This window comes from Grammomys surdaster, unplaced genomic scaffold (assembly GCF_004785775.1).
Source record: "Grammomys surdaster isolate TR1022 unplaced genomic scaffold, NIH_TR_1.0 184, whole genome shotgun sequence".
NCBI classification, from domain to species: Eukaryota; Metazoa; Chordata; class Mammalia; order Rodentia; family Muridae; genus Grammomys; species Grammomys surdaster.
In genome coordinates this window covers 2,730,429-2,757,857 of record NW_021604629.1, presented here as the reverse complement: position 1 = coordinate 2,757,857, position 27,429 = coordinate 2,730,429, and the positions used below count along the sequence as shown (strand labels likewise).

The window sequence follows — 27,429 nt, the reverse complement described above, 5'->3', positions numbered from 1 at the left end:
CTTTCCTTTCCTTTCCTTTCCTTTCCTTTTCTTTTCTTTTCTTTTTTTTTTTTTGAGATAGGGTCTTTCTGTATACCTCTGGGTGTTCTGGAACTCACTCTGTAGACCAGGCTGGCCTGAAACTCATAGATGCATCTGCCTCTGGTTCTGTCTCTGCCTCCCAAGTGCTGGGATTAGAGGTGTGCCCAGCGTGATCCTTGCTTACACAATTGACATCTTTATATTTGATGAGCATTTGTCAGTTTTATTACTTATTGGAGGAGTGATTTAAGTTATCTGAAAAATAGGATGGGACTATCCTTTTGATGTAAAACCACTTACTCTCAGGTGATTTCTAAGCCTCTCTGACAGTGTTAAGGTTTCCAGATTGACAGATAGATTATCTCCTTGTAATTAGCCAGTTTTCTTTTAGTGTTTTTTAATTTCACTGTTCTCCCATCCCTCTCCTGTGCACAGATGGCCTTCACCAAATGTACCATTGTGCCCATCCCTCCTTTGTCGTTCTCTGGCTAAACAAGCTGAGTGAGCATTCTGTTTTTGCCTTTGTGAGTTAAACTTTTTAGACCTATGACTATGTAATACACATGTGACTTTGTGTTTTTGTTTTATACAGAAAGTCTACATCAGATGATTAGAGCTTTCAGTTTGGAAGAAGCTTTTTGGACTTAGACATCCCCTGTCCATTAGCATAAGCAACTGGGAGCACATGCAAACACTGGAGATGGTCTTTTTAAAAAAAAAAAAATCAAAATCAAAGAATTTTGCCTAAGTCTTTTAAAGGCTCAAAAAGAATCTAATTTTTGTAAGATTGACTGACAGTACCAGATTAGGGCAACTAAGGCCTTTCTACAATTGTGGGATCCAGAAAAAATATGATGGAAGTAATGTGCTTAACCCCATTTAACAGACCAAGAACTAACGCTCTCTTTTATGGGCCTCTTCTGATAAAGAACCATCGTAACTTAACTGTGCTATAGCTGTATCCCTGTTAGTTCTCTGTAAACTGCTCTGAGTAGGAAAAGTCCATTTTGGCGACTGTCTGTCTTTGATGTGAAGTTGAGATCTTGGATATTAATTTAGCTAAGACAAATTTGAATCTGAAGACTTGTGGATTTATCTCTTTCTTTCCCTGATCTGTTTGGGAAGGTCAAGTGGGAGGGAGGTCAGCTGGAGTAGAGTAGATGGAATCCTTCATTAAGGAGTCATTTTCAGTCTTGAGAGAGACGTTTTGTTACTGTGGCTCGTACAGTTCTTCCTCAGGTCTACCCTGTATTAGCTATACTATGGGGGAAGCACTGAGTGTCTAGGCATCTGTTTATTATTTTTTCAAAGATTTATTTTATGTGCATTGGTATTTTGCCTGCATGTATGTCTGTGTGAAAGTATTGGATCTCCTGGACCTAGAGTTACAGGCAGGTGTGAGCCGCCATGTGGATGGTGGGAATTGAACCCTGGGCCTCTTGAAACAGCAACCAATGCTCTTAAGTGCTAAGCCATTTTTCCACTTTATTAGTATCTTATTGCTTCTTCTCTGAACTAGTGTTAGGGGTTTGATGAATAAACAAATGGGCAAAGTTAATAAATGAAGTGGGACCTGGCCTAGGGTTTCAGGCCTGTCGTCTCAGGAGGCTGAAGCAGGAGGAGAGCAAGTTCAAGGCTAGCCTAGGAAATGTAGTTGATATCCTATCTCAAAAACTAAAAATATAAAAATGGTGGAGGGGGTGGAGACTTGGCTTGGATATTCAAGCATTTGGTGAGAATTGGAGTTGATGTCTTCAGAAGCCATGTAAATGCCAGGTGAAGACCTCAACTAATTCTAGTGCTAAGAAAGAAAATGGGGACGAGCATTTCACTCTAGACTAGAAATGTATTATAGAGTTCTGGGTTCATGAGAGTGACCCTGTCTCAGTGTAAAAGATACAAGAACAATAAACTCCTAACATCAGCCTCAGGTCTGCACACATACTCACACACATGTACGTGTGAACACATATACACACAAGACTACCACACAACTATGAAAAACCTAAAAGCAAGATGGTGGAGTGTTTGCTCAGCACGAGTAGTATCCTAGGTCAATACCTAGTACCACACATGGGAAAATTATGTGGGACATAACTACATTCCTTACTTAAATGCTGCTTGTGGTGAAGTCACTTTTCTGGGCTCCTGATAAGGAGGCTGAACATGTGGGATTGTATTTTCTGGTTACAAACAGGACCAAGCTAGTTATTTTTCCTATTATATGTTAGGCTACGTTTACTGTTGCTGGGAACTGCAGTTAGTGGTTACCCTTTCAGGAGAGTACCACACTGTGGGTAGTAGTAGGACTGTCTGGGGAAGTCTACTTTGAAAGTTTGTTCTTTCGCTCCAGCTTCCATACACTGGGTCCAAGGCCAAGGAGACTATAAATTCTTTTAAAAACTGTATCCTTGGACTGGGACTATATACCTCACCTAGCATGAAGACCTAACTTTGATTACCAGAACCCTCTGCTATTAGAAAAAGCTAGTTGTAGTGGTGTGCACTTGTTATGCCAGCATGGAGGAGATGGAGATAGGCAGACCCGTGGGATTCACTGGCCAGCATGACTAACCTACTTACTGACTTCTAGGCTACCGAGAAATCCTGTCTCTGAAAAATGGTACATGGTACATGAAGAACAACATCCGAGGTTGTCTTCTTCTGTCTTTCATGTGCATGTGCATACATGTGCACCCTGTACATACACACTCAGAGAGAGGGTGAGAGAGGGAGAGAGAGAATATATTTAAGGCTGGTTTGGGTTACAAACCAATCCCTAAAAACAAAACAAAACAAAACAAAACAAGCCCTAAAACCAAAAAAGTCTCTTCTTGTATGGTGGGGAGTGGACATCTAAACCTTTTGCTTGAGTAGACACTAGCATCTGTTTATAGAGACCTAGAGGTGAAGAAAAACCAATTTACAAAAGGGTAGTTCTTTGTGTTAGCATGGAAAAGTGGGTATTCATTGTGATGATTTTGTTTTGTTATTTTCCTCTCATCTCTGTTTTGACAGGCTACTGCCTTGCATTGGAATAATGTTTAGGTTTACAGTGTTTGTTCAGAAAGAGCTATACATGTTATGGGAAAGGTCTGGGGGTGTGGCACAGTGGCAGAGTGTTTACCTACCTTGTACGGGGTCCTGGGTTTGATTCCCAGCTCTTCTTTTACAAGAAGTGTCATGGGAGATGGGACCTTTCTTAAAAAACAAAATTCTCTCCCTCCCTCCCACCCTGACAGAGAGACAATACCTGTGTCATGGTGTGAATATAGAGATCAGAGGACAGTACATGGGAGTTGGTTCTCTCTTTTCACTATGTGAGTCCTGGGGATTGAATTTAGGTTATTGGGCTTGTCAATAAATTCTTTTACCTGCTGAGTTATCTTGTTGGCCCGTGGACAATGTTTTTGTTTGTCTTTAAAGCCCCATATGTAACTTAGTGATCAATATGAGACACAAGATTAGATGCTAAAATAACATTTTTATTCCATGTTCAGTTTGTTCAGGAAACAATGTCATGTCCACATTAAAGTTACCTTCTTAGTTCCTATGTGTTGTTACTATTATTGGTCCCTGGAAAACGTAGATATGAAACTCAGTCTTGGTTGAATCCATATCAAGACCTGGTCTTTGTGAAGCATTATTTTCTGTGGCTTATCATTATGGGTCTCGTGTGTGTGTGTGTGTGTGTGTGTGTGTGTGTGTGTGTGTGTTGCGCCCGCCCATGCGTGTGTGGTATAGGGAAAATAAACAAGAACAGATAGTTCTATGGAAGTTCAATTTTAAAAGTAAGTTACAAGTCTTTATTTCCTTACCAAGTTGGACCTCTGGCTGTGGGAAATGGTTATCAGTTGAGTACAGTGTGAGTCTTCACAGTAGCTGGCCGAAGGCATTATGATCCTGTGCATTGGTGGAAAAGCCCTTCGAGGCAATTTTCTTAGTATATATCTGGGTTATATCTGCTTTCCCCACCTCTTTTCTCCTGTTTCCCCCCCCCCCCATTAAAAATAGATTTATTTTGCTGGGTGTGGTGGTGCATGCCTTTAATGTCAGCACTCAAGAGGCAGAGACAGGCAGATCTCTGAGAGTTCGAGGTCAGCTGGTCTACTGATAAGTTCCAGGGCACTCAGGGCTGTTGAACAGAGAAATCCTGTCTCAAAAAATATTATTATTATTGATTATGTATATGTGTGTGTCTGTATGTGGGTATGTGCAAGTGAATGCAGGTACCTATGAAGGTCGGAGGCTTCAGATGCTCCTGGAGCTCAAGTTATAGAGAGATGTGAGTCACTCAGTATGGGTGCTGGGAGCTGTATTCAGGTCTTCTGCAAGAACAGTAAGTGCTTGTCTTAGTTAGGGTTTATACTGCTGAGAATAGACATCGTGACCAAAACAACTCTTATAAGGACAACATTTAATTAGGGCTGGCTTACACGTTCAGAGGTTCAGTCCATTGTCATCAAGGCAGGAGCATGGCAGCATCCAGACAGGCATGGTGCAGGAGGAGCTGAGAATTCTGCATCTTCATCTGAAGGCAGACAGGAGAAGACTGGCTTAGGCAGCTAAGATGAGGGTCTTCAAGCGCACGCCCACAGTGACGCACCTACTCCAACAAGGCCACACTTCCTATTAGTGCCACTCCCTGATCCAAGCTTATACAAACCATCACAGTGCTCTTAACTGCTCAGCTGCTGAACTATTTCTCTAGTTGTCCTTTTTTTTAATGTTGTCTCAGATACTTTTTATTTTTTTGAAATTTTTAAATTAAATTTAGTATGTGTATCATGAGTATATGTGTCATGAGTGCACATGCGTGCATGCATGCATGTGTGCTGTTGAGTACACATGGTGGCCAGAAGACAGACAACTTGTAAGAATTGTTCTCTCCTACCAACATGTGGGATATGGGGATAGAATTCAGATCATTAGACCTGTCAGCAAATGCCTTTACCCACTGAGCCATCTTGCCAGCCTTTGGATTAAAATTCTTTACGGCCTTGGGAACTTGGAGCTATTGAGTTGACTTTAACCTGTTGTTGGGTACAGGAGGGTTTTTTGTTGTTGTTGTTTGTTTGAGTTGGTTTGGTTTTGGAGCCAGGGTTTCCCTGGCTGTCCTGTCACTTGGTATAGGAGGTTTTTGTACCTAGAAGAGAGTATAGGAATTCAGAAGCTCGTTGGGAAAGTAGTAGGGCAAGTGGTTATCTCTGTCAGGATATGACTGGTATTGGATGGTAGCATTGAGGATATAACTTGGGACATATTATTCCTTTGAGAGGAAGATGGTGAGAGCCGGGCAGTGGTGGTGCACGCCTTTAATCCCAGCACTTGGGAGGCAGAGGCAGGCAGATTTCTGAGTTCAAGGCCAGCCTGGTCTACAGAGTGAGTTCCAGGACAGCCAGGACTATACAGAGAAACTCTGTCTCGAAAAACCAAAAAAAAAAAAAAAAAAAAAAACAACACAATGGGGGGGGGAGAGAGGGCACAGCAGTTAAAGCAGTTAACAGCACAAACTGTTCTTGCAAAGGACTAGAGTTAGGTTCCTAGCACCCACAACTGACTGCAACTCCAGTTTCAGGGGATCTGAGGCCCTCTTTGTCTCCACTGGCACCTGCATTCATGTGCACATACCTATGCACACATACACATCATTTTAGAAGTCTTTAAAAATAAAGCATTACAGTAATTTCTTTTAAATTTTCAAGATATTATCTATGAGTGAGTATTTTTAGATACTTGAGCAAATGTCTATGTCAAGTAAAGTTGTATATATGGAAACAAATTTTAAAGAAAAATAATAATCTAAATATAGAACATTTTATTGTTACACCATGCTCAAACTACAACAAATTGACACAGAAAAAACACAGGTGACAGTTCAAGTCTCCTAACTCTGTAGGCTGGCTCTTTTATACCCAGCTGACCCTGCAAACATTTAGACAGGGCTCAGCAAATTCATATTTCTGCAAACCTTAGAATTCCAAACCCATATTCTAGTAACGTTTCCAGAACCCCTGTGGTATTCATAGAATCCCACTCACCACCATTCTAAAACAATCAAACAACAATAGCCACAACAAAAACCCTTAGGATGCACAGGTGATAGCAAGTCTTGGTCCTTGTGGGGACATTTGGAAGCGTGGGAGTGTCCCAGGGCCCAGGCTTAAGCACCTTCCTGTTTGGTGGTTCTGTGGCTGTATGAGTATGTCCATGTCCATGTGCATGTGCATGCCAGAAGATTACTTTGGGGGTCATTTCCCAGACTCCATTCACTATTATTTTGGAGACATTATCTCTAACTAACCTAGAGTTCACCTAGTAGGTTAGTCTAGTTTCCTAGTGAGCCTCCAGAATTTACCTGTCTCTGTCTCCCCAGTGCTAGGATTATAAACACATGCTTGACTTTTTGTTTTGTTTAATGTAGATTTCAGAGATCAAACTCAGGTCTTTTGTGTTTACAAGGCAAGCACTTTATTAGCTATCTTCCTAGCCTTGGCTTTGTATTCTGTTTTGTTTGTTTGTTTGTTTGTTTGTTTTAGAGAAAGTCTTTTTATACAATCCTGACAATCCTGACTGGCCTGGACTTTACTATATAGACCAGCTTTGAGCAGACAATATCCTCCTGCGTGTACCTACTGAGTGCTGAGAATGTAAGCCTAGTATAGTCTCATAGCTTTAAAGTGCTAGAATTTATGGAGTATTTATGCTGTTAGATTCTGTCTTAAAGGTTTTATGTGCACTGACTGAACCTTCCAGATAGCCTTTCAGCATAAATACTGTGAGCATTTCTTCAAGTGAGCACTCTCACTTGAAGACGGAGACACTGAGGTACAGGGAGATGAACTTGAGATCACTCAGCTTGGGATCTGGAGAGCCATGGTATGAGGCTTCCTGAATGTTCCACTCTGCCTGGTTCTGTGGACTCCTTTCACTAGGCTTGGCTCCTGTATTCTTCCTGTCCCTTTACTGACTCTTTCCCCAATAGCAACCAGAGCATTATAATGTAAGCCTCATGGAATCTTTATACTTAGGAATAGAGTTAAGATTTACTACTAGTCCTTGTGTGTTCTAAACTCTACCCTCTACCTGTTCTCTACTTTCCTTCCACCTCTGAGTCTTTGCCCATCACCTGGGCTGCTCTTCTTCCCAGATATTGTTAGTTTGTACCCTTAGTTCATTCAGGCATGGGCTTGAGTACACAGTATCAGGAGACTTGTCTAGTCACACTTTTTACCTCTATTTTTTGTTTTGTTTTGTTTGTTTGTTTTAAAACTTTATTTCTGGCTTCTTAGGTATGTTCCTTCCCCTTATCTATGCACTCTGTCTTTGTGGCAGCACATTACTGTCTTATTTTGATGAGTGTGTGTGCATGTGCTTGTTCTCAAATAGGCCAGAGGTCAGTGTCAGTATTAATGTCCATTTTTGGTCTGTTTATTTTTTCTAAGACAGGGTTTCTTTGTGCAGCCCTGGCTGTCCTGGAACTAGCTTGTGTGTAGACTTAATATGGTTGACTTCTCCCTCCCACTACTTTTGCATTTGATATTCTTTTGCTGACTTCCTTACCTCTTAAATTCATGCTTCTGTTCTAGGCAGAATGGAGCCCTTCTCTGCATTCTGGAAGTAGAGTTGGTTAGTTAGTTATATGTTATACATCCTTTTCCTTCATTCATTGCTTTCTTGGATGGTAGGTGACTTATGCCTAAAAGATGGGACATAACCTGTGTAACTAGTTGGTTGAATTAAAAACAAAAAAGGTTTATTTATTTCTATTTTATGTGTATGTATATTTTTAAGATTTACTTATTTATTTTATATATATTAGTACACTGTAGTTGTCTTCAGACACACCAGAAGAGGGCATCTGATCGCATTGCAGATGGTTGTGAGCCACCATGTGGTTGCTGGGAATTGAACTCAGGAGCTCTGGAAGAGCAGTCAGTGCTCTTAACCACTGAGCCATCTCTCCAGCCCTGAATGTCTTACTTGCATGTTTGTATGTGCACCATGTGTGCGTCTGGTGGCCGGAGGAGCCCAAAGGAAGGTATTGGATCCCTTGGAGTTCGAGTAACAGATGGTTGTGAGCTGTGAAGTGGGTGCTGGGGAAGAAACCCAGGTACTTTTTAAGAGCTCTTAACTTCTGATAGATCTCTCCAGCCTCTAGTTGGTTGAATTTTACATAAGTAGTTCATTCTTCGTAGAAAAATCAGAAAATTAAGACTGAAAACAAAAACCCAATCTACTTGTAACATCAATATACAGAGATAATCATTGCTTGTACATTTAACAAAATAAATAGACATTCACAAAATGCTAAATGTTTACCTACTTTATTTAATCTCTGCATTCACGTTTTAGAAACTCTCCCTATCCTTCAGCATACATATTGCTATGGAGATACTGTAATGGCTAGAGAGACAGACCAGTGGTTGAGTACTTGTTTGGAAACACTTAGAATAACATCCTCATGCCTTTGTATTTTAATGCTGTTTCTTATGTATTTGGGGAGTGGGTTACATTTCTAGGAAGAAAGTGAATAGACAAAATGGATATTTTTCGAGTTCCTTGTGTGCCATGCTTGGTCTCTGGAAAGTCTTTTACTATTGATGTTCCTTCTGCTAGGTTGAATGAGAATGTTCGCTCGTTTTCTTTACCAAACTGAAATTGATACACAAAAGAAATATCTGTTGATGTTATAAATAGTGCTGCATTGTTGTTTTAATTTGAATTTCTTTGATTTTTTGTTTTTACGGTGATAGAATATTCTCTTACATGTTTAATGGTCATTTAACTTCTACAGTATTTCTTTGATGATTTTTGTGTTCATTTTTTAAAAATTTGTGGTGTGTATGAAATATGAGTATGTGTACCCTCAAATTATATGTGCCACATGTATATGGGTATCTTCAGAGGCCACAAGATATCAGATCTGGAGCTGGCAATATACTTGATGTAATGACAAGGAATTTGTATCCAGTTGACACCATACTAATCAATAGCTGCACATATTGCAAACTGTGTCTGTGACAGTCATGAACAAGAAGGGCTTTCTGTTTAAGTTGTAGTAACTTTTCTGACTATGGATCATTATCCCTTCATTGTCAGATTTTTGTAATTCTTTAATGCATTTGAGACAATTATCTCAAAGTAACCTGCCGTTTTCCTGGCCATTCCTCCCTGTCACCTGATAGAGCTGTAGTCCTTTTCTGCTATTGTATATTCCACTTCATCACCAGACCCATGACAGTGGTAGAGACTGCCTAAACATCCTTTGCCTACACTGCTGTCCTTTATGGGTCCATAAGTTGATTGTTGTCCACTATAATGTCCAAAATCAGTATATTTCCCACAACCCCTATAGTTACCTCCAGCCAGATTTCTTCTTCACTATAACCACCATCTTGGTTTCTATATCATCACCATCAAACTCTACTATAACCAGGACCAGCAGCATAGCCTCTTCTGCTCCTGTAACCAGGATCACCACCATAGCTGCTGCATCCCCTCCAAGTCCTTTTTATTCACCATCAGTGCCTTTAAAACTACCCCTACTGGTAACACTTCCACTATCATAACCCCCTTTACTACTGTGACCAAGACCATCAGCATAGCCTCGTCTACTACTGTAACCAGGACCACCATAACCCACTCTAGTACTATAACCAGGACCACACTCTAGCTTCTTCTACCACTATGACCAGGATCATCACCATACCTTCCTCTACTACCATAACCAGGACCACTTCCATAGTTGCCACCATCACTTCCAAATTTATTATATCCACTTTCACTGCTTCCATGACTACCTCTGCTGCCATTATCTTCGCCACCATAGCCTCATCTTTTACTAATTTTTTCCCACAACCCTTAAAGTTGCCAGATCCTTTTCCATGACCTTTCTGTGATCTAGCCAACTGCATATCTTGTTTAAAAAGGTCTTTTTTTTATTTCCCATTCCTACCCATTAATAGTGTGTAGTTTGGGGCTTTTCTCAACTTTATTTGAATAATTGTTCTTAAATGCTTTAACCTCCCTTTTAGCCCACCACCCACCAGAGGTAGTGGAAAAGAAAGAATATGGGAGGGGAGGGGGGAGGGGGGAGGGAGGAGGGAGTGAACCTGCTTAGAAATTGTTCTTTGGAGCAAATCTCATCTGTGGTGTTAGGAAATCAGTAGTTCAGTTCACAGTAGTCAGCAGCAGCAGCTCAGATACTTCAATGAATATACCAGCAATCAAGTTCAGTAGTGTCAGAATAGCAAACAGCAGTGTTGGCAGACTCAGCCTAGTCTGTATGCAGGGAGACCAGGAGAAGTTCTCAGAGAGACCAGCCAAGGTGCAAAACTAAGAAGCATTGCCACACTAGCTATGCAAGCAAGCCCTCTTCCCTGTTTGTTGAGTCCTATTTATACTCCCTCCAAACATCACATGTCCTCCACGGGGTCTTGCCTCAGCACCTGAGTCTGTATCAGCTGACAGCCCTCTGCCAATCGGCCTAAGTCTGGAAACAACAAGAAGCCTCAGGAACCTCACTAGAAGTTTTTTTTTTTTTTAAATTTATTTATTTCATTTATATGAGTACACTGTGGCTGTCTTCAGACACACCAGAAGAGAACATTGGATCCCATTACAGATGGTTGTGAGCCACCATGTGGTTTCTGGGAATTGAACTCAGGACCTCTGGAAGAGCAGCCAGTGCTCTTAACCACTGAGCCATCTCTCCAGCCCTCACTAGAAGTTTTTATGTTATGAGATTCAGGATAATCTAATAATACCATAAGGATTGTATACAATTCTGATTTTTGAACCAATATATATGGACTTTTGAGAACCTTGCTTATTTTATCTGACTTATAACCTGCCATCCCCATCTTGTTTGCAACAGTATAAAATGTTGGTGCCTCTGGAATTGGTGTTCTCTTTACTATATGTGGAAGAATACAATTAGCTCTTTTATAAACTGTGTATGTTTGTATTTTGGATATTTGTTATTAATTTTGCTCAAGAAATTACTACAAGCTTTTTGCCAATCCTCATCACCCCTCATGACATAATCTCAGCATTTGTAAGAGGTACAACAGTTTCAGCTGGATCTGTTTCTGACAGTTGAGAGTCTTATCCTACCTTTGATAATTAATTCAGAAATCTTTTCTATATATGTCTTCAATTTTTTACTTTGTTTATGAGCTAAGGAAATCCATTCCATAATACTATCTTTCCTTTGTATAATGAGCCCAGTAGGAGAAGGAGTTGAAGGTAAAATGATGAGAGTACCATCAAGTTTAAGGCTAATTCAATCTATATGTGCCTCTTTCAGTCTTTGTTCTACAAGAGTTTAACTTTTTCTGCTTAGCTGTTAGACATCTTGGACTGTTTAAATTGTAATGATTGACTGATTGAATGATTGAATCCTTGTAATGATTGAACCAAATTACATGACTCATATGTACTTAGTCCAGTTATAGACCTCAATAGTGTGGTATTTATGAACAACAATTTTATCAGCTGATAAATGAGCATCAAAAATTACAAAAACAATCTGACTGTGGTGGCACACACCTTTAATCCTAGCACTAGGGAGGTGGAAGTAGGCAGATCTTGGAGTTTGCGGCTAATCTGGTCTACAGAGCAAGTTCCAGGATAGCTGGAGCTATACAGAGAAGCCCTGTCTTAAAAAACAAAACAAAACAAAACAAGTCATAAAAGCAAAAGCTCCTTTCTCCCTGACTCTGTCCTCTGTAACTTAAGTTGTTCTAATCTTGCCATACTTTTAAAGTAGTCTCTCATTATATTTGTCTGTATCTGCTTTAATAACACCAACAAACATTTTCTTCAATGATGGGCTTTACAGAATCCTCTCTAGTAATTGCTCGCTTTGGTTCTATCACATGCCCATCAACCTCCTAAGGTCAGACACACATTGCTGCATGTACCTCATCAGTGTAAGTAAAAGTCACAAAGGCCAGGTACACGCCTTTAATTCTAGCACTCGGGAGGCAGAGGCAGGCAGATCTCTTCGAGACCTGTCTCAAAGGCAGAAAAAAAAATGTAAAGCACAGGACCATGGCCTTGGAATGTTTTATTTAGGGGTCTCTCATTACCACACAGTCTATAAGTGTGCTCATTTCTGAAAACAATCCTTTAAATTATCACCTATAGTTTCAAAGCTCAGACTACCAACAAACAACTTTTTCACCTTCTATGGTTTTTTTGAGTCATGCCCTCCTCCCCCATCTGTGATGACTTTGGTAGAAGTCAGGCTGGGAGCTCCTGCCTCACAGAAGAGGCTTCTGCTTCTTCATGTAGAGACTAAGCTTTCTTCTCTCAACTACAGTTCAATTTGGAACCAAGAGTAAGAGTGGAGAATCATATTTCTTAATGTCAAAGCCCCTCCACCTCTGTCTCTTGTCTTTCTCTGTTTCTGTCCCTGTCTCTTTGTCTCTTTCCTACTCCCCACTCTTTTGACACAAGGTCTCCTGTATAGTCAGTCTTACCTATCCTGGAACTCACTCCATACACCAAGCCAAACTCAAACCTGCAGCTATCCTCCTGAACACGGTAATTATAGGTTTGAGCCTCTGTGCTCATATTTCATATAATAAAATTCTCTTAATATAATTTTTCATTATATTTTAATTTATTTATGCAGGAGTGTGGTATAGGGGTGTACTTGGTGAAAATCAGAGGACAACTTGAGGGAGCAGTCCTTTCTTCTACACTGAGTCTCAGGAATTGGACTGAGATGGTCAGGCTTGGTGACAGGTGTCTTCATCTGTTGGGCTTTAGTGATCTGCAAAGACATTTCTTTTCATTTGCTCTAGGAGTATGTATCCTTTGTTTAACAATTTGTAGTAAAAATAATTCCTCTTGAGTTTTATATACAAATATAGCCTATACACACACTTTCAGAGCTTGAATAAATTGGATTGGGAATGTTGGAACACACACACACACATATACACACACACACACGCATATATATACCATAATAATGTTGTCATATAGTGGTTCATGGTTATCATTTTTTCAGGCATCTCTTAAAAGTCTTTTGTATTCAGACCAAACCCTTTTATAATTTCTAGACAGTTTTCATCTATTAAACTTTTAATTATAGATTTGAGGCCGCTTGTCCAAAGACATCTTTTATCTTTTGTCTGCAGGGCAGTTCACGAACCACATTCCTTTTCTTGTTCATCATCGTGTGCATCATTCCTTTAATCTGTTTTTTTTTCTTCATTGAAAATGTATCTCTGTAGCTGTAATGTTCCTTCCTGACTACCTCATTTGTAGCATCTGCTCATTGATTGTCTATGGATCTAATGTTTCTATCATTTCCATAGTCTGTTTTTATCTCCTTCAGACGTGATAATCAGCCATTCTGTGAATTGATAGTATTTTTCACTTTTTTGGGGAGTGGGGTAGGAAGGCACTCTGTTTTAGACATTAACTTGGCCCTTTGCTTATACAATAAACATCTGTTTTGTTTTTGTCTAACTGCTTAAATCCTTTATTCATTCTTCTAATTTTACCATTTGATCCTCCTTTCATAGTTGAAGACTTTTATTTGTACTGTATTGAGATACTTTATCAGGCTCGCTATATTTAAAGAGTACTTATTTTTATTTTCGATGTGTGAGCATTTTGCTTTTATGTGTATAAGTAGAGTCAATGCCTAATGCCCTTGGAGGCCAGAAGAAAGTGCTGAGTCTCTTGGACCTGAAGCTGTGGATAGTTGTAAGCTGCCGCCATATAGGTATGGGGAACGTAATGCATGTCCCCGGCCGGAGCAAATGCAGAGCCAGCTCTGCAGTCACTCAGGCTCAGTATAAAGGGCTAAGGAGTTATGGTGCTCTTATTTTCAATGGTAGGGCTCTTCCCCCACCCCTGGAAAGACAGTGTCTTGTGTTGCCCAAGGTTGTCCTCAAACTTGCTATATAGTTTAGGCTGGCCTTGAACTCCTAATATTCCTGCTGGTATTACAGGCAGGAGCCACTATTGCCTTGTTGTGATGGTGAGTTTAATTAGTGGACTTCTAATTGCCATAAATAGTCTCCCTATTTGGGGAAATAACTGTGTAAGGGAAATAAAATCCTGAATCATATTTTGTTTTTGTTCAGTTTAGCTAGGGGTGGGGGCTGGGGAGGTGACTCAACAAGTAAGAATGCTTGCTATATAATCTGAGGAACTGAATTCAAATATCTGGTTGGTACTCATATAAAAAGCCAAGTGTGACTATGCTAACCTGTTTATTACCTCAGCATGTGGGTGGCAGGAAAAGAACCATTTCTGGGGTTTACTGTCTGCCAGCTTAGCCCTGGGTTCAGTGAGTGTGGGTCCTTGTTCTACCTTGCCGCTGGGGTGGAAGGGAGTCACAAGACTATAAATATGGAGCTGCTGGGAAGCTCAAGGAGTCAGAATGGAGGAGGGGACCTGTGAGCCAGAGATGAGCCAGGAGGAAGGGTAACTGGCTTAGCTTAGAGGTGTCTGTGTCCAGAGGGCAGAGGGGCCTTCTGTAAGAAACTTAGGCCATGCGGCTCTGTATGATGACGGTTTCTTGATGAGACAGTCCTTACTTGTCCAAACTGTTTATTGGTAGTGAAAATGGATGCATACAACTTACTCAGGGTAGACCAGAGATTAAATACCTTTTGCAGGAAGGAATGCCCAGGAAGGGAAGCTTATTGTCTAAACCCTTGGGCGGGCCCATCTAGATAACCTCATTAGCACAGAGAACTCCAAGCTATGTGACTAGTGCTCAGGATCCTCATGTGGGGTGTCCTGGTCGTGTGCTCCAGGACACGAGCTGTCATCAGGAATAGATGAAACGCCAACCGTTCTCAGATATGAGAATTTACCAGGATTTCAGAATCCATTCAGCCTTCCCAGTTTTTGTCACATGGTTCCACTTGCCCCAAGTGAGAGACCCTGTTTCAAAGGAATAAGGGGCAGGATGATACAGCAGAACACCTAGCATCGTCCTCTGGCTTCCACATATAAACAAGGGTGCAACCCCCATGTACACATATACCCATACCCCCAGACACATATGCATATACAAACAAGTACATATACACATATACACACTCTCTCATACATACCCAAACAAGCACATGCATACATGTGTGTACGTGCATACATGTGTACCCACATCCCATTCACATGAAAGAAAAGCTCTCCCACGATGATTTCTTCTAGGTTGCTGCTTGCTTCTAAGGGCCACAGTATTTGGCTTTGTCTCTGCAGAGTTGGCTGGCTCAGGCTGCATACATCCTCCATGTTGAATAGCATTTAGGAAATTGTTTTGGCAATCTAAAGAGTGCTTAACAAAAGTAAAACTCCAAGGACTAAGAAGGGCCCACAGAGACTTGGATGTAAGCCTTACAATATATAAAAGAGGTGGGCATTTAGGAGGAGATAGCAGTGCACTAGAATTGTAAGCTCTTAGGCGTCCTGCACAGTAAGTGTATTCAAACCCAACTCTGTGTGACAGGGAGACATGGAGGACATAGACCCTACCTCAGTGCCTACAGTTAAGGGCTATAGATGAAAATGAAGTGGGTAGATTCATGAGGCATATCGAAGAGCTTGTGCTGTGTATACAATGGAGACAATTATATGAGGGCTGTAAAATAACTGGCTGGGAATATATAGTGGAGGAAGGCTGCCTGGAGTACAAGGGAATTGATTTTTACCTTTGGAGGTCAATTTTTGGAGGACTGACTAAATTTGATTTGGTGAGAGAAAGGAAAAGGTAAAAAAAAATCCTGAGACACAAAGTGGGAAATATTTATAAGCAGGCATTTGTTACCATACGTAGATTCTGCCCCTCTTTCAACAGTGATGACTGAGTCTCAAGGAGTGGTGCTTTAGAGCCCAGGGGCCCATCAGTCTACTGTTGTTTGAGGGATCCAAGAACACTGTTTAGTGCTTGTCTTCATCTAAGGAGAGACATGGCTTCCATGCCAGCACATTATGGAGCCCTTTCCACCATCCTCACTAACCAGAATCAGTAGCTATAGTCATTCACACTGTGCTCAGTTCTTAGCCTTTGGTCCTTTTGCCAGCTCAGCTTAGAAACTCCCTAGCCCTTATTTCTCTAGATCTAGGCTTCTAGGTTGGAAATCCATACATGTTAATGTAGGCCCCAGCAGAGCACTTTGAGTCTTGTTGTCCATATGTCCTTTGATATTTCTTGGTTTCTGTTCCTCTGTTGGCCATAATCTCCTGTGCTGGAGTCTAGAAACCATCTCATTTGGAGACAAGGGGTGGGGCATTATTTATGAAGGGTGGTGTATTAATATTACATATAGTAAGAATCAAGACTAGAAATATAAAATATGGGTTATTATTTCAGAGGGAATTGATTTTATTCTCAAGGAGAACCATAGTGTTTTTTGTTTGGGGATGCCAGATATATTTTTAATATTTAATATGATTTTTTTGAAGAACTTAAGTTGTTTTCATTCTCTCCACTAAGATATTAAAATAATTAACCATGTTTAAACAAGTCAGTATTTTTAGCTTTTTAATGCTGCTATTTTGGTGGGAGAAGGTATTTGATCCTAAGGGGGAGGAAAAAAAATCATACCTCGGAGAGTTGGAAAGAACTGGAAAGAGAGCTGAGCAGTTAAGAGCACTTGCTGTTCTTCCAGAGGACTTAACTTTTGTTCTTAGTACCCAGGTCAGGCAATTCACAACCAGCTCCAGGGGCTTGGATGCTGCCATCCCCCTACCCCATGTGGCACACGTATACACACAGATACACAAATATCTTCCATAATAACAAATCTTTAAAAGAAGAGAGATTGAGAAACTTGTTCAAATATAGACTACTGGTCTTCAAACTGGAGACATTTTCTGAGGTCCTTTATTTCCTGTGTCTTCTTTCCAGAAGTAAGTCTATCTGAGAATGCAGTTGGACCCACAGTGTTCCTTTCCCAGTCATTCTCCTCCTGCCTTATGAGAAAAAGCATGTTATTTCTTATCTTGTGTCACTGTTTGCCTAGTGTATGAAAGCCTTTGGGTTAATATGCAAAGGCACAGTCAGAAACAGTGACTGGGTAAAATCCTCCTTGTTTCTCTTTCCCTCTCTCTCTCCTTTCTTAACTTCCTTTCTTTCTTTTTTTGATACAGGAACAAATATGGCTGCCTGGCCTGAAACTCAGAGATCTGCCTGCCTTTGCCTCTGCTACTGCCTTTCAAGTCCTAAGACTAAAGGTGTGTACCATTATAAATGGTTTATAATTCATGCTTTCAATAAAATTTGAGTTGTTAGCTTATAGATAATAAAAAATGGGGTTTGATGATCAGCCATCTGTGGTTTTGATGTAACTTTGAGTACAATGACAGATATTGGCATAACAATTTTCTATTATTACTGTCTAGTTACCTAGGTAAACAGGATTTTTTAGCACTTGTATGTAACTATAAAAAATAATGAACTTGAAATAAAAATTTACCTTTTTGCGTAGTAGTATCAAGTTATAATATAATTATGTTTTTTACTAGCTGCATATTAATAAAGGAAAAGAAAATTTAATTCAGAAGAAATAATAAAATAATGTTTAACACACATCTTATGTTTAAAGAATTTAAAACTTCAGGCACATATAATATATAGCTAGTATATATATATTTATAAATTATGCATTGTAGTTTTATTGGTTGCTCAATAAAAGATTTTGAAGCATAAGGATTAGGATATAATTTTGAAGAAGTAACAAAAATTAAAAACTTAAGGAAAGACGGGAGTAATAAGATGTATATGTTTTTACTTAATTAGGTTTTGAGTGTTTGTCTTCATGTATGTTTGTGCACCATTTGTATGTCTTGTGCCCATAGAAGTCAAACCCTGGAACTGAAGTTGCAGGTGGTTGTGAGCCACCATGTAAGTGCTGAATCCTAGTTCTCTGAAGGCATAGCAAATGTTCTTAAATGTGGAGCCTTCTTTCCAGCCCCTAGATTTGTTTTTTTCGATGGATGATGGCGGTACTCAGATTCTGTTGGACCATTTGGATTCACTTAGAACAGTAATGCTGTGGTTTATTTCAAAAGGTAAATATTTATAAACGCAATATCCTGTTCTAGTCTTTATTCTAAAATTTTTAATGTATTATTATGTAAAGTGGGGCTAGGGAGAGTACATGTGCTACAGCTCATGCTGACTCACTCCTACCTTTATGTGGATTCTGGGAATATGGGGTCTGGGAATTGAATCTCTTGGCTGTTGAGCTATCTCACTGCCTCTCTTATTTTCTTCCTTCCTTCCTCTCATGTTTTTTCTTTCTCTCTTTTTTTCCTTCCTCTTCCTTATCCTCATTTTCCTCTTCTTGTTGTTGCTGGGGATTGAACCCAGTGCCTTGCATGTACTGAGCATCCACTTTACCACCAAACTCCAAATTAGATCCCCAGTCCAGAATCCTAACATCTGTAATATATATAATACTAGAAAGAACATCTCTACTACTGTTTATGAAGCAGATGTTTAAATACTAACAGATGCATATGTGTATATGTAGGACTATATTGCAACTTTACATATATGTATATACACAGGTGTGTGTGTGTGTGTGTGTGTGTGTGTGTGTGTGTGTGTGTGTATGTATGGAGGATAGTGTGTTTGGTTAAATCTTTTAGGACACATGATAAACATTTACAATGGAGTGTGATGCTGGTGATCAACAGAGAAAAGCAAAAACATCTCCAGTATCAGGGGCGGTAACAGAGAAGATGCTGTGGGAAGTGAATTGTGAGGGGCAGTCCTAGTCATCTAAGCAAAATAGGGATGGGAAGGAATTCCTGAGAGGGGACCATATCTGAAAAAGGCCTGGAGGTCAAAACAGGCAGAAACTTTGGGGGTAGTGGCATGACAGAACTCTTGCATGACTTGTAAAGACGCTGGATGGAGGTCTGGAAGGAGTGCTTGCCAAGGAATGTGTGTGAGAAAGTGTTAGCAGTCCATTGAGGGGCTTTCCGTCCCAGAGGCTATTTTCCATATTAATATTCCTTTGGGCATTATTACTGATGCAGAGATTCTTGTTTACATTTAGCTAAAGGGCGAAAATGAGACTAGTGAGTGAATCTGTTCCTTTGCAGAGTTGTACCTAGTAGTTATGGGCGGTCTGAGTTTAGTGCTGTAGGGCAAAAGAGCTCTCCCTGGTGACATGGTTGCCATTAAAGAAGAGTGGCTACAATTTTGAAATCAAAATTTTGTGCCTCTTTGCTAGTAAAGGACTTTAAAAATTATTATTATTATTACTATTATTACTATTATTATTCTAAATGTTATGTATATGAGTGTTTTGCCTGCATGTCTGTCTGTTTACCGTGTACATGCAGTGCTCATGGAGGCCGGAAGAGAATGTTGGATTCCACTAAGTCATCTCTCTAGCCCCCAATAAAGGATTTTTTAATCTCAATTTGCAAATTTATTTACATGAGAAGCTTTAGCAGAATTATAAAACTCAGATCAAGTTTAACTCAGTGTGTTTGTAAAACAGTTCCACTTATAAGTTCTTCAAGATCCTAGAACAGGTATAATATGTAGTTGTCACTGTCCCGGCCTGTCTATGACACTGAATTTCCTTGTTATGATGGATTAGGGCTATAAGGTAAGGTTGTTTGTGGTCTAGAGAAAATGGATGACACTTTGTTCCATGCAGTTGAACATTTGCCCAGGAGAGTGCTGAGCTTCAGTAGTGCCTGCGTAGACCAGATTGACCCAAACCCAGGAGGAAACCCTGAAAGAGCCGACTCAGTACCACACAAAAGCACGGGACAGTTAGAAGAGCACCTTTTCCATACTTTCACACTTTCCAGGATGGCACTGTAAGCCTTGTCCTTAGAGAACCCTGAGCCACCTAACACTGTTCCAGCTTGCAAGGGGGAAGTGCGGAATTTTACCACTAAGTAGGTGCCCTGGGTCTTTGTGAGGAGGAACACAAAAGGAACTGAGAGCAGCTGTAGAAATGTGATCAACATGGTCGGGTAAAGAGCATTGTACTGTACCACTTTGATTTGTTGTGGGAAAATGTATTTGAGAGCTTTCATTTTATTTTGCCCTCCCTCAGCACTATTTTCAAAACAGTCTCAAAAAGTACTAATGTTGGCTATCAAGTAAGTATTGAGTCAGCACAGAAGCTCTACTGCATGTGCTGAGGCATATTGTCGTGGGTTTTTTTTTTTTTTTTTGAAGAGTTCTATGTATCCAAGGCTGATGTTGAACTTCTGATTTCCTACTGTTGGGATCATAGGCGTGCGCCACAACAGTCGGTACATGCAGTCCTGGGCCTCCAGCCTCTAGGGCTTTGTACAGTCTTCTATATAGACAGACATTTGAAATACTGAGCTGTAGCTCCGGCTTTGCCTTCCTTCCTACTTTTCTGCCAAAATTATGTGCAATAAATTAGGGAACTCATGCTGTTAGGTTGTATTAGTTACCTTCCATTCACTATGCCCAGAATATCTTCACAGCCTGAGTGACTAAAGTTTCTTTTTATCTCACAGTTTCAAAGGTTTGGCTCAGCACAATGGGAGAGTGGGACAGATGATTCAGGTTTGGTGGCAGGTTTGGTGGTTGAGACTGTTGACATCACAACAGACAAGGAAGCAGAGAGAGTATGTGACAACCAGAGGCCTGATAAAAAGTTTAAGTCCTATCCCCAGTGACCTACTGCTATTTAGGCCTCACCTCTTAAAGGTTCCACAACCTCTCAAAATTTAGGGCTGGAACAACCATTTAAAACATGAGCCAATGGGGATATTTTAAAATCAGAAGGGAACACTAGCAACTGGGCTCAGAAGCTGCACTTTCGGGAGCCATTGGGAAGGAGAAAATGCTGGCTAAGAGAAACAGAAGGGAGAGATGCCAGAAGCTTTTGAGTGTTTTTGGAGAAGAAATACGATGGTGTGGAAGAAGTAAGTCCTGAATTTACCTGCCACCAGTTATCCCAGGTGAAGGGTGGCACACTTAGGGTATGAGATGTCACAGAACACAGCTTTTGTTTGCTTGTTTCTTATTTGGGACCAAATACATTTCCTGGGTTTTAAGTTTTTCTAAAAATAAGCAAATTTTGACCTCAAATATGTTATCTTTGCCGTGTATAAAAGGGGACTTTTGCAGACCAAAATAATAAATAAAACAAATAATTGAAGACTCTAGCTTTGGGTTCTCCTTTTTCATGGGGGGAATTTGTCTCTCTGTGTGCTATGGTGTGCTGTGTGTGGTGTTACTTTCACTTTAATAAATTTTGGATGAATGCTGTGACATTAAGTCTAGTGGCCCTGTCTCAGAAACCTAAACAAACAGAACAAACTAAATAACAAGCTGGATGTGGTAGCTCATGCCTGGAATTTCAGCGCTTGGAAGGCTGAAGGAGGAGGATTTGAGGCCAGCGGGGGCTACATAGTGAGACCTTGTTTCAAAATACAAACGCAAAAATACAGAAAAAAAGAAAACAAAAGTAGGGTAATAGAATAAAGACCTTATACTCATCCATTACACAATTAGGCAAAGTCATTTGAGTTAATTAAAATTGTACTGTGTATGTGTTGATATATCTTCAATTTGAGAATTCATCATAGATTTACCTTATGTATATGAATGTTTGCCTACATGTATGTGTATGTACTATATTCCTGCCTGGTGCCTACCCTTGTAACTGTAGCTACAGATATTCATCATGTAGGTGACTAATAAAACTTTGAGAATTTTTATTTAGTACTACAAACTTGAGAAGCTTGGCTCTCTAACCTGTTTTATATCTGTCTGTGTGTCTGTTTGTCTATCTCACTTATTACAGTTTTAAAAGATTTATTTATTTGTATTTTATGTGTATAGGTATTTTGCTTGCATTTATGTAAATGCACCATGAACATGTGGTGCCCTTGGAGGCCAGAAGACAGGGCATGGTATTCCTTGGAGCTACAGTTATAGCTGATTGAGTTACCATGTGGGTATTAGGAACTGAACCTGGGTCTTCTCCAAGAGCAGTAAGTGCTGTTAACCACCAAGCCAGTTCTCCAGCCCCTCATGTGAGACCTAGTTCTGTACAGTTATTTCTTCACAATGGGTTGATCTTGATGCTTTGGCTCCTTTTGGAAGATCCTTGATGAGGTCCCTTGAGCTGCCTCCAGTTTCAGTCACGGTGCCCTGCAAATGGGCTCTGATGTGTCCCAGGCTCCCATAGCACACTCATGGAGTCCTGTCAATTAGGCAGTAAGGTCTTTCCCAGCTTTTCTCTTCTTCCTTTCCTTACCTGGAATGTAACTTTTGGTCTTTATTTCTAAACTAGGTTTCAGTTGAGACCTTGGGCCTTGTTTCCATGTTTGTTGCTTCCTAATACTGTCTGTGTCTTAACCAGAAGAATGGCTTTTGCTTCTTTGTTGCTCTGAAATTTTTAGTTGCGTAGACTTTTTATCAGTTCTTTTCTCTTGGTTAGAACTTTTCGTGCTCTCTTTAATAATTCTCCTTCAAAAACAATTCTGCTAAATTTTCTTCTAGACCCTATCTATGTCAGTAGCACTTTTTCATAAATCTGGAACCAAATATTTAAATCTCTGCCACCTTTCAAAAACCACGATTCAGCACGTCCTCTGATTAGCATCACATTTTTCTTGTCTATTCACCCGTCTGCCCTGTCTGCCTGGTCTTCTCTCCCAGTTCCCTGTGCATTCTGCCTACTCTCCCACAGTCTTCCAGTCTTCTTACTGTCAGAGGTCACAGAAGAAATATTTAGTTAGTCTCTGCCAAACATTCTAGCTCTGCTGTTTTTCTTAAAATGACTTGTAGATAAATTGTTTTGCTTCTTGGTCTCTGTGCTTTACAGCAGATGTTCTCCCATAATAAAGGTATTGCGGTTGGTTGGGAGGACTGATGGACCATGTTTGGGGAATTAGATTCTGATCTCTGCTAAGTTGTGGTTTGATCTTGTACCGGGCACTTTTTGTGCTTAAATTTTCTTTTGTCAACAGTGTCCTTGTTTTATGATACAGAAGATGAGACTTGATGGGTGTGCAAACCCAGAGTAAGCTTGGGCACCAGGGAGTGAGTACACAGAAACAAACCATTGCTGCAAGTGCAGCTCTTCCTTAGTAGAACCAGAAAGTAACTCAAATGACCTATGTGAAGATAAAGCTAGTCTAGGCAGTCATCGTGAGAAAGTAGAAAGTGGAATAAAATGATGGACAGTCTCTGACAAAGCTCGCTTCTGGAGATAACGGCTTTGGCCACCCCTAGGTTTGCTCTGGGGCATGCATCTGTTTGTGGTTACCTTGGGATCTGAGAAGCTTGTCCTTCTGTGTATCCAGTTCCAGAATTCCTCCTCCTACCTCTCACCTCCTTCACAGACTCAACCTGGATCTTCACCTGGCTTCAATTTCCCCATCCATTCTGTGGATATTGGTCCTTGGAAGTTGGAGTTTCAGGAAACCTTGAATGTTTGATAACAAGTCCAATGTTTTTTGATGGCTCCTTCTGTGATGGATGTGGCTGTGTTCCAAGTCTTAGGCTTTGGAGGAGGCGGGATTTGGTTCTAGCAAGGAAAGACAGAGTGTTTGTGGATCCTGTTACCAAGCTCAGTGAAATAAAGAGTAGACCAAAAAGACGAGAGATGCTCCTTAAGAACACCATGGCTTAGCTTCTGCATACACAGACCCCAGCTTTCCTTCTCCATGTACTGACAAAAGCAGAACTCTGTTGTTTCTTCATCTTGTTCCCTTCTGAAATGCCTTGAGATTTAGTCAGGTCTTGCCTCATTTAGACCCCCTTTTCTTTCCCTCTAAAGATTTACCTCAGTTTCCATCACTGTGGAATGAGCTGGACCCCTGAAGTCTTTTTCTGCCCAGTGGTTCTTTGTAAGTAGTAAATGGCATAGAGGACACCAGTCTCTATGTGGTTAGTGATGAGGCTGAGGCACCATACCTACCCCCATCACTCAGAGGCTCCTAAACTGCTGAAACCTGCTAGAAAAAGCCAGAGAACTCCAGGATAGTTGTGGAAAGAAGAGTTACTAGGCTCTGTATACTTTCAAGCAGGCCCTCTCTGTTATTCCACAATCTTTATTATCTCTTTTCCTTAGGACAGTCACCACAGTGTTAGTCACACTATACTCATTTACAGTTGTATTCTATAAGCCCTGGTTCCATTCTGATGCTACCTCACCAATGAGGGTGCCTTCTGGTCTACTGGAATTGTTAGGACTAGGTGACATTGATCCTATTCTTTAAGGAGTAGGCACTGTTATCTAGGCAGCCCTAGGAGACTAGGAAGTGGCTGCTAATGTGGGTTCTGTAGACATGTTTGTTGTGGACACTAACAACATCTGGTTGAAATAATGGTTTGATTTGGGGCTTGGTAAGAGGGAAGAGGCTGTGAGCCTATTTGCTCCTGTTCCAATGGGTAATTGTCAGATAATGCCAGATGTTCCTTGTGGCCAGTCCTGTTGTGGGTACCTGTGAACTTGCTAATTTATTAGCCATAGGTAATTCAGTATTTATTTTTCAGACACTACGCACAGCTTTTGTTTGTTTTCAGTGTGGGTGTTTTGCCTATATGTATGTCTGTGTACTGTTTATGTACCTGGTGCCCTCAGAGGTCAGATTCCCTGGGACTGGAATTACAGATGGTTGTGAACCATTATGTAGGTGCTAGGAATTGAACCCTGGTCCTTTGGAAGAGCACTCAATGCTCTGAGCCATCATGCCATCTCTCCAGCTTCTATTTATCTTGCCTTTAGTCCTGTTCTTTCCTTTGATTTCTCATCTACTTAGTTTGCTTAGTTAATTCAGGAAAGACCTTCCTTGTCTGTCCCTCTTTGGTTATCACTATGGTTAATTATTCTAATCTTGGCTGATAAGCTTTATACCAGGAACACTTCTGAAAAGAAGGACATTTTGGAATGGAATTAGACAGTGTGGTGCCATAAAGAAAAGTGAAATTATGTCATTTGCTGGAAAATGGATACAGCTAGAGATTGTTATAGTTTAAGTGAAATAATGCCAAACTTAGACAAATGCTGCATGTTTTCTCTCATTTGTGGATCCTACGTATTTTTATAGACACACAAAACTCTTATGTATAAATATAACATGGAAGTAGAAAAACTGCTACGGAAAAAAAAGAGGAAGCAGGAAGAGGCTAGAGAAGGGGAAGAATGGAGAAGGTAGGGGTAAATATGGTCAAATGTAGGGTATGCTTGAAAGAAACGAACTTCATGAGACCAAAGCTATGTATAGTGAGTATATGTGTGCCTCTGTATATCTATATGAATGAATTACAGGTAAGCTGCGCTAATAAAATCTCAATACAGCCACCAAGAACAGCACAGTGACACCATCAGTTGACAGGGGAAACCTCATAAGGCCTATCCCTAGATAAAGAACTACAGACAATTAATGACTGTTGAGAAGAGAATCAGTCTTCTTCAAAGACAAGCCCCTGATAGGTTATGCAGTCCCAAGCGGTCAGCCCTAAACACAGTTACACACAAGCAACACTCATGAACTCTGAGAGCCGTATCTTTATGGGAATGAATAACAATTAGAGAAGAGGAGGTCATGAATATGAGGAGTGCTGGGGAGACGCAGGAGTTGGAGTGGAGATAAGGGATGGAAACGGTATAAATATAGTTCTCTTGCATGAAGTTCTTACAAAGTTAAATTAAAAAGAAACCTAAAATTAGATGGCATGGGGCAGGAAATATGGCATGGCAGATAAGGACAAACACTGCTTTTAGATGGCTGGAGTTTTGTTTCGAGAACCCATGTTGGGTTGCTGCAGCTCTAGGTGATCCAAGCCTCTGCTCTCTGAGGGCGTCTACACTGATGGCACTTACCCAGGACAGCCAGGTCAACACAGAGAAACTGTCTTGAAAATACAAACAAACAAACAAACAAACAAAAACAAAAAAATTTTAGATGGTAGCAAGGTGTGGTACTTCATGACTTTAATCCCAGCACTTGGGAGGCAGAGAGGCAGAGGCAGAGAGGCAGAGGCAGAGAGGTAGAGGCAGGTAGAACTCTGTGAGTTTGGGGCTAGCCTGGTCTACAGAGTTCCAGGACAGCTAGGACTATGTAAAGAGATCCTGCCTCAAAAAAAAAAATTTTTTTTAAAATTGTGTTAAGCATTAATGCATTTCAGATATTGAAAATACCTGAAAGAATTCATTTTTAATTTTGTTTATTTTTAAATTTTTTTGAGTCTCATGCTGTGGCTCTAGGTGATCCAAGCCTCTGCTCTCTGAGGGCGTCTACACTGATGGGCACTTACCCAGGACAGCCAGGTCAACACAGAGAAACTGTCTTGAAAAAACAAACAAACAAACAAACAAAAACAAATTAAATTTAAAATTTTAAACTTTATTTTTAAATAATTTAAAGCAAATTTAAATTTTTTGAGTTTCTAATTTGTTATGTAGCTGAATCTGACCTTGAACTTCTGATCCTTTAAGGCTTGGCTCCACTTTTTAAAAAAAAAAAAAAAAATATGGAATGCCTCATGAATTTGCTGACATCCATCTGCAGGGGATGTGCAAATCTGCTAATCTTCTGTGTATCTTTTCAGACTTAGAATCTGTGCTGCAGTAACAAGCTCACAGCTCTTTTAATTAACCTCTCCTTCCTGAACTATCATACGAGCTGTAAACACTACGTAACTGTATATCTTTTTGCTGGTATTTTCAGAGATGTTGTTTTGTTTCTTTACCACATGTAAGTCAAATTTCAGTCATGTTTTTTAGTAATGAGTTTATCTGGACATCCACTTTTCGTGCCTTATGTGTATATGGTCATTTTATAAAATCGACTGACTAACTCTTGACTTGCTCCTTTTGGTTAGTGAGGAAGAAAAATACTTTCAGAGAATTCTGAGAGCAAGATAAGGAAAGCTGGACCTTTCTGTGAGCAGCTCTTCCTTCTCTCCCTGTGTGTCTTGTCAGGACAAGCTATAGCTAAAATCTCCTCTTTGGAAACTGTGATCTGACTATGCTAGGACCACGTTCTTCAGACATGTTTAATAGAGAGAATGAACTTTTCCCCTCCTGTTTTTGACAGGAGATATTCAGTGCTTACATGTAATGCTCTCAGTCTGGAGTTGTGTACATTCTCTATACAGTACACATGCTGCTTACTTAGGCAAACTGAAGGTGACCTGGTTCCCTATGTGTAACCTGCAGCATCTCCTTGTGGAATGAAAAATTCAGGAAAAGAGAGCTACTTTTGAATAAGACTCCAAACTGTACTGGGCTCCAGGTGACCAAAGCTTTCCTGTAAAGATGAGGAAAGTGTCCAGATGTTTCTGCCTGGGGATTGGCCTGTGTCCTATCTGTTGTTCCAGAGAAATACAACTCGGCTGATTTTTATCTCTCCTTGTCCTTCTTTTTGCAGGGCCCAGGGTGTTCTTTTTTGAATTCTTCCGTA

The 27,429-nt window shown here is 40.3% G+C and overlaps 1 protein-coding gene and 1 pseudogene across 2 annotated transcripts in view; one reads left to right on the top strand and one right to left on the bottom strand.

Annotated features, from left to right (window-relative positions):
- St5 (suppression of tumorigenicity 5) overlaps positions 1-27,429 on the top strand; it is a 157,419-nt gene that overhangs the window by 7,911 nt on the left and 122,079 nt on the right. The gene's annotated exons all lie outside the window — the stretch shown is intronic.
- LOC114621789 lies at positions 26,492-26,605 on the bottom strand (annotated as a pseudogene).